At 30.9% G+C, this 8,375-nt stretch overlaps 1 protein-coding gene across 3 annotated transcripts in view; it reads right to left on the minus strand.

Annotated features, from left to right (window-relative positions):
* LOC124532285 (protein tramtrack, beta isoform-like) overlaps positions 1 to 6,631 on the minus strand; it is a 58,211-nt gene extending 51,580 nt beyond the window's left edge. For 2 of the 3 annotated variants that reach the window (XM_047107107.1, XM_047107109.1), the window contains exon 1: positions 6,295 to 6,419. The gene's annotated coding sequence lies outside the window, so the exon portion shown is untranslated. Of the gene's footprint in view, positions 1 to 6,294 lie in introns of all 3 variants that reach the window. The other variant, XM_047107108.1, reaches the window with a different exon arrangement.
* Positions 6,632 to 8,375: the final 1,744 nt, after the last annotated feature.

Raw genomic sequence — 8,375 nt, forward strand, 5'->3', positions numbered from 1 at the left:
TCATTTATCATTGTGCACGAAGACTAGCTGCTTCTCGCGACTTAACTTGTACGTATCTCTTTCCTATTAATGGTAAATCTATTTCCAATCGATCATCTCAGAATCATCTTAGAATCTACATGATTCTAAGAATATAATATAGAGTCGAGATGGCCCAGTGGTTAGAACGCGTGCATCTTAACCGATGATAACGGGTTCAAACCCAGGTAAGCGCCCCTGATTCATGTACTGAATTTGTCTTTATAATTCATCTCGTGCTCTGCGGTGAAAGAAAACATCGTGAGGAAACCGGCATGTGACATATTTCATAGAAATTCTGCCACAGGTGTATTCCACCAACTCGCATTGGAACAGCGTGGTGGTATATGTCCCGAACCTTCTCCTCAAAGGGAGGGGAGGCCTTTATCCCACCAATGCGAATTTACAGGCTTTTGTTGTTGTTGATTCTAAGATGAGCGCATTTACCAACCAAACAAACTCTCTAATTTAATAATGTTTTATATTTTATTATAGCGATAAATTACCTTTATATTAATTATACCTATTTATGTTACCTTATTCATTCACATACCATAGACAACGACTAAAAAAGATAGACAAACGGATGACATATGCAAGGGAATAACAGTGGATATGACTAAAAATAGACATGAGTGAATGATGAATGAAACAAATATAAAAGGCAAGTGAATGATGATTTATGAATTGATTAACGGCGAATGTTTTTTTTTTTTATTATTATTATAAATGTATTGAGTGTTCCTGTCATTTCGGAGTATTTTATAGCTTCGCTATATTAAAGTTAATAATTAAATTAATATGTTTTAATTTATTTTTAGTAACTATAATCAAAATACTGCAATCCGAGGTTCATATCAATTTATCGATAGATAGATCTGACTTCTTCGTCTCAATAATGACATTTAATTTCAATAAGGCCTAACTTTTTGCCTTCAACGTCATGTGATCCTTGTAAAATATAATATTTCATGATCGTTGTTATTACATAATTTAAATATAAATTAGGAAAAGAGAAAGAATGCTTTATTTCTATAAGGTGTTATGTTTAAGAACTCACTGTTTTAAAAATAATTTCTGGAAGGAAACGAAAATTGTTACGAATCTGTTTAACTTTGCCGCCAATATCGACCCACAGATTATATTATTATTGACGTGCATTTAATAAAATTAGCATACATAAAGCAATTCTATTTAAACAGATTGTTCTACTTTAATTCATTAAACATTATATACAACATTAATTTCAGTCGCATTACATTCCTACATATATCTAACTACACAAATACTCTACTGTAATAAAATAACACCATACATGGTAACAGATGTAGGTAACAGAAGTTGAAGGTCTATACCGTTAAAAATGAGTATTTAATTCATATTTTTTATAATGCGTCTGACTTTATTCTCAAATAACTATTTAACTTTTTGTATGTCTATTTCCTTTATATTTTAAACAATGAATGCAAAATTGCATTTAAACTAAAACTACTAATCTTATTATCTTCATTATTTTAACCTGTCTAGCGAATTTTTTGTAATAACGTTATAAATATATACTTTTTTCAATTTAATATTTAAATTAATTATTTATTATAATTTTAAAGATACAAAGGCGTTCTTGTTTATTAAATTACATTCAACTTAAAAATAACTTGCTTTTTAATTTTTTATAATTTTTCATTACTTTAGCCAATATTAGAAATATTGACTACTCCTTACATCCCTATGATAATCTAACCTTGAGTACTGAAGGTGTATGTCCTTTACGGTACCAGCTATTTAAAGCTTCATCACCCTTCGGAATACAAAATAACTAAGCATTACTATTTGGCAGTAGAATATATCATAACTGGATGATACCCACCCAGATGAAACAGAAAATTTTACCAAGTAATAATTAGTAGGTCTGAGAATAATGCTCGTGACACTATGGAAATATAATCAAAAAGTCAAACACCAGATTCAAACATATCACAGTTGCTTTGACATTTCATCTGCTTAATCACTTACGAGCGTTCTACAAGCTGGTCTGCCTGTCAGATCACTCACGAGCCTTCTTATAACCGTTACAAAAGCCAGGGACCAAGCGAAGTGGAAGGCCCTACGAAGGTACTCAGTAACGGTCCTGACTTGCTGTTATACACATATGTATATGACCAAGAATAAGAACGAAATCGTATTGAAACAAAACATAATTTTATAAGCATTTCTTGTGGAATGTGAACGGTTATATGTCTCAATTATTTGTAGCGATTACTTTGATTATTAAGTGTTTGAATAAATATTTGAATATAAAACAACTGTACTATTTTTTGTATGCATTATATTTATAATATTCATAATTATGTAAAAATATATGTTCGGTAAGTTAAATATCTATCGTAGCTCAAAATTATTTTATTTGTCTAAGCCAAAATTACTTGAAATATATTTTAATAAGCTTTGTTCAAAAAAACTAAATTAAAAATTCAAATACCTATTAGCACTTTAAAGTACTATTACGAGAAAAAATATTATACTGTGTTTAGTGAGTTACTTTGTATGCGATTTTTGAAACTTTGTAAGCTTTTATTTGCGAATATATTATAACATAGAATAATAATTAGAAGAATAATCAGGCATTATCGGTTTATACGTATATTGTACGAAGTACAGATATGACAAAGGATTTGTTTCAAATAATACGAGCCTGTAGATTCATGACAAAATATTTATAGAGTCAGGAACTTAGCTTAAAATTAATGCATCAAACAGGTAGAGAAAATATATCCGAATTATTTTATTATCTGTAGAGTCGGTTTGTTAAGTAATAAATAAAATTGAAGTAAAAATTAAACCGACTTTTAAAAACTACGTCTACCAAGTTATCTAATAAAATAAAAAAATATATAATTAATGCACCAATATTGCAATTCAGTATATAGACCTGACTATAATTAATAGGATAAGTATGTTTTCATCAATGGTCATCTACTTTCAAAATTTACTTTGTGTTAGAAATTTATGTAAGCCTGCCAAACAGAAGTATTCAGTATTGTTGTGTGCCCGTTTGAAGGGTAAGTGAGCCAATGTAACTACCGGCACAAGGAACTAATTGCAACTATGCATTGGTGATATAAGGAATGGTTAATATTTCAAACAGCAAAATTGTCTATGACCATCAGGTAAGTCATTTGCTCGTTTACACGTATCATATAACCCGCAATCAGTTTCAATAAAACATATAATATGTCTATGTATATCTGAAATTAAACAACTTCTAACTGTGCGTTGTAAATGTATCGAGATGCGCCTTACCACAGGTAAATAATGAATCCCACAATGCTACAATATAAATTAAACATTTAGCTAAATTCTACACAAATAAGGTGCTATAAATAATAGATATAGATTATTTTTAGAAGTAAAATAAAGTCAATTTAAACATGCATCAGAGATCAAAAAGGATTTATTCCTATTTACTGAAAATTACGAGATCTTTACTCTATGACAAATATGTGGAATGTTGCAGACCTACCTCAATAGAATGAAGCTTAAATCATGCATCGGTCTTGCCATGCTAAAAAAATCAATTCGAACTTTTTTTAAGACGATCGAAAATCAGTATTATATTCCGTCAATATAAACAAAAGTATTGATTAGAAAATTATGTACTATTATAAACCAATATAATCTAAACCAATTCATGTAATTTTTTTTATAAACTTGACTAACATGCGTGTGTATTTAAAATTAAAAAAAAATATATGGGAAACTTAAAAACAAAGGCCTTATAAATATTCAAAAAATAATTATATATTAACTATGCGAATTAATTAGCTATTCATTTAATACTTACTTGAGAATTATTAGTTAAGACTTTTATTGAACAAAATACATCGAAATTATTCGAATTAATTATATCCAATTGATATTCTTAATTTGAATACACTAATCATATACATACTTTTTTATTCACACGAACATATGAATACAATAATGGAAATAAATTTGCTATATTGTCTTTAGAATTTGAATCACTTTCTCGCGCTAAGCAGTTTTAATGTACCAATAATTGAATAACATTCCTTATTATGATTCATTCGTGACGTCTACCTCCCTCCACCCTATCTATAAATACCTATACATTTCTTATTAAGAAATAAATACATAATAAGCTAATATAAAAGTAAACTTAGATTTATTAATATTTAAACTATTTGCCGCCCGCATCTTCTCTTGCATTTTGCAGTTGATCGATGTAGCATATGCATTTACTTGGGGTCTAAACTTGCTTCAAAAAATTTAATCGAATTCGATTCAGTGGATTAGTCTTGCAAAATTACAAAAAAAACCGACAGAATTACTGTTTAAATGTAAGTAAAGATTTGATTACAGGCGCATTCCTTAATTTTCACCGTTATCTATTCAAAAAAATTATAAAACTAACGTCAATGTCTTACGGTAGATTTAATCAAAATGTCTTTTATTTTGTAATTTATGTATTTCTCCTCGTATTCATAAAATAATAATTACGAATCGTAACATAAAAATCAACATTAGCTTACATAGCAAAGCAGAGAAACAGACTGACCCTATACTAGAGAAACCAAGACACAACTAAATACGTACATCACATACATATATTTTTTGTGTAAGATGATTCAAACAATGAATGATTTTATTATCTATAAATAGACAAAAAATTAGATGCATGCTAAGTAACTTTTAAATAAAGAATAATTAAAAATAAAATAAAACATCTGAGCGTTTTAAAATAACACGCGGTTGATATAAGCGCGAAAAAAAATAATCACCTTTATCGAAAACTAATATTATTATTGCTACATATAATTAGTTAATTGCATAATACATGCAATAAGGAAGTCGATTCTTAAAAGTAACAAAAACTATATTCCTTGTATAGATGAGAAGCGCATATTGCATACCCACTAAGCTACTATGAAACAGCGTAGCGGATTGGGTTTCAATTTTGTTTTAATACGACGTCTTTGTTTCGTATTTAATTATTAATATTCCATTATTAATAATATTTCGTGTAATAATCACACAATTATTAATAATTCTTATTTACATACATTTACGTTTTTATTTAAAATTTATAATCTATTGATATTATTAACGCGACATCATCCCTTATTCTATAGTCAATGAAGACATATAGCCCTAGTAAATATAACTAGGCTATTATTAAAAACGACATTAATAGCCATTATGGTTATATATTAAAACAATTATCAATTATCCTACCTAACGTACTATATATACTGATTTGATATTCACATATCCAATATACGACTAACTAATTTATGCGCCTTATTTTTAAAACCCGATAGTCATTATGTATTTTATTATGATTCATTTTTACGTAACGTTAATAAGCCTAAAAGTTTAACAATCGTCTTTAAATTACGAACATAGAGCCAATAAGAAGGTTTTTAAATTTTATTAAAAAACTACATAAAAATAATTTACCTGAATTGTAGAAAAGCGTTGCATTATGCACATTTCACGTTAATAAACTATTAATTAAACATTTTAATTTATATGAACACTTAAATTTAACACAAATCCCCGCGAAGAATTTAAGATATGATTCAAATATTTTGGGAATTAAAATACAATTATAAGTAAGAATCACACACGACGTGTTGCAGTGCATAGAGTCGCTTAGATAACCACTTTAACTGTCGAATAATTATTTATTTCGGTTGCAAATAACTTTGGCGCATACACGTTGCGAATTGGCTTTATTGAAGCGCATCTGTCTGCAAACGTTCATTGTAAGTCGGGAGGGTAGCTACGTAGTCGAGACGTTACGTGTCCTTTACGGCACGTGAAGCACACTTTATTCCAACCATATATTTTCCTTAATTATAATTAATTGCTATTTATAAAGCCTAGTGCGTTCCAACTAGCAAATTAACGCAAATAATGTAAACTAAAACTATACATACATGTTGATAATTTAATTGAAATAATTATTATATTAATTTAATTTATTGCACATGTTTATTAAATGTTATTATTTCGATTTTAATAAATTAAAAGAAGTATTAGTTTTTATGAAGTTTGCTACAAAGAAATTCAAAAGTATGCTGTGTTCGGAGTAAACGTTCAAAGAAACTTGTTCTCGTGCATTATGAGTTAATCAAGTGGAACATGATTATGTTTTCAATAGTTGAAAATTTCATGGCGTACTCGATAACAATGATGTAAGCCGTAGGCTTATCGAGTGAATCACTAGTTTTCCTGATCGTATTTCGGACCTACCTATAAAATAACGGTGTGCGGAGTGCGCGTACGGCTAAAGTGCGAGGTTGCGCTAGGGCGCTCAGGATCGACGGCGGGCGGCGCACAAACACTCACATTCAAATATTCGTCTAACCTTGATGCGAATCGGCGCACTCCGGGTTCCATCCGACGACGGTCGTCGATACAGACGGGTCGAAGGGCTCGCTTCAGGTGTAACAGTGAAAGCGGCACCAGCGAGGTTCGGGCGTTAAGAGTATCGAAGGGGCTCGTTAAGCGTAGCGGCGCGGGCGTCGGGCCGGACGGCAGGCGCATCGGCGCGCCGCCACCGGCGGTGTGGTCGCGAGGCTGCGGCGCGACGGCCGCGCTACATGTCACGGTGCGGCGAGCGCGCTCTTCGCGCCGTGGTCACCGACTCACAGTGGCGTCGCCGTCCTACTGTCTGCCCGACGGCCGGGACGGCGGCGCGCGTTGCACCGCCCCGCTGCACTCCGCCTGCCCCCCTGCCGCTGTGCCCCCTCCGCCCCCTCCTCCCGTCGCGCTTCACCCGCTCCGCCCCGAAGAATTTTCCGCATCGGGTGGGAAAAATCGATTGTGCAGCGAGCCCCGAATAATTTCGGCAAGACGCACGGCGCCCTTGCGTCCTCCTCGTCGCCGTCGCCGCGGCCGCCGGGGCCGCCGTGGCCGCCGCGCCGGTCAAGCGCAGCGCGGTAGCGGTCGCTTTAACTTTTGCAACTTTATGAACAGCTTTTCTGACTTTTTCGTGACGGTATTAAGTACATATAAATTAGAATAAATTTAAGAACTTCAATTTGATATATATGTTTCACAAAATTATGATTCTATTTACAAAGAAAAAATATGTAAAGTGACATATTATATTTATATTTAAAATAAAAATATGTTTTTTAATAAAATTTATAAGTATAATTTTTTTATCATTTATAACTAAAAATCAAAACATTTTAGCTAGCATAGAAAAAAAGGTTTTCAAGTCTTCTTACTCGAACTTATGTATTAAACATATACACCTCACAGTCTAAAAAAGTTGACACAATAAGTTTATTACTTACTTTCTGTAATATTTCACTTAATTATGACACGTACGTTTATTTTAATGACCTTATTTGTGCACAGTATAACCTGTATTATTCCAAGTATTTCTAGTTTTGATAAATTTTACGAATTCAAGATCAGCAATTTACCGGTCAATTTGAAATTACTTTAATTAAATATTATTTATTTTTACATACTCTATTTCTTAGAAATAGTTATCGAGCATTATTTTTCTAGGAAAATAATTCAAACTGCATAAAAATTATGCGATTCTTTTATTTTATAAGATTTAAGTTTTTTTGCAGCATGAAATATTTTTTTTCTTTAACATTGTAGATACATTTTTGTTTAAAAATTATCACTGGATTTGAAATTCTTGTTTACATTCTTTTACAAAAACAACTACTTAAAATTAGGATATCTATTCTAATTAATTGCGAATATTACATTAACATACCTTACACCAACCTGATTACTAAAAATTATTATTATATTCTTAAATAATTATATATTTCCACCTGTCAAAATTGGTCAAACTTAGACCAGTGACAGTCAGATGCGATACGAGTCATTTATGAACGATTTTTATTTTTCTTAATTCATTTTGTTGTTATATAAAAAAAGCAAAATACAAATCAACCATGCTTATACTACAAAGGTTTTATTTGAGAGTACATCGTTCTACTTTTTTAATCTTATCCATCATACGTTTTAAATATAAGAAATTTTATGAATTTTATTTATCTTTGTACAATATTATGAGGTTTTAATTAACGGTTGTAACTCGTACCTCGCACGTAAGGTATAGCTGCTGGGCAAAATTGTCAGCATGTTACTTAAAGAAAACATTAACCAACTACAAACACAACGTCATCACTATAATAAACATTAAATTACGAATATATAACAAACACAACAATTTAAAATAACAGCAACTAAATTCCTACAAAAAAAAATGAATATATAAATATTATAGAAGTACAGTGTATGAAAATTCTAAATTTTAATCAAATTTTCGATACGTTATTTTATTAAAATTGCTTAAA

The sequence above is a fragment of the Vanessa cardui genome, chromosome 9, assembly GCF_905220365.1.
Source record: "Vanessa cardui chromosome 9, ilVanCard2.1, whole genome shotgun sequence".
Taxonomy (NCBI): Eukaryota; Metazoa; Arthropoda; class Insecta; order Lepidoptera; family Nymphalidae; genus Vanessa; species Vanessa cardui.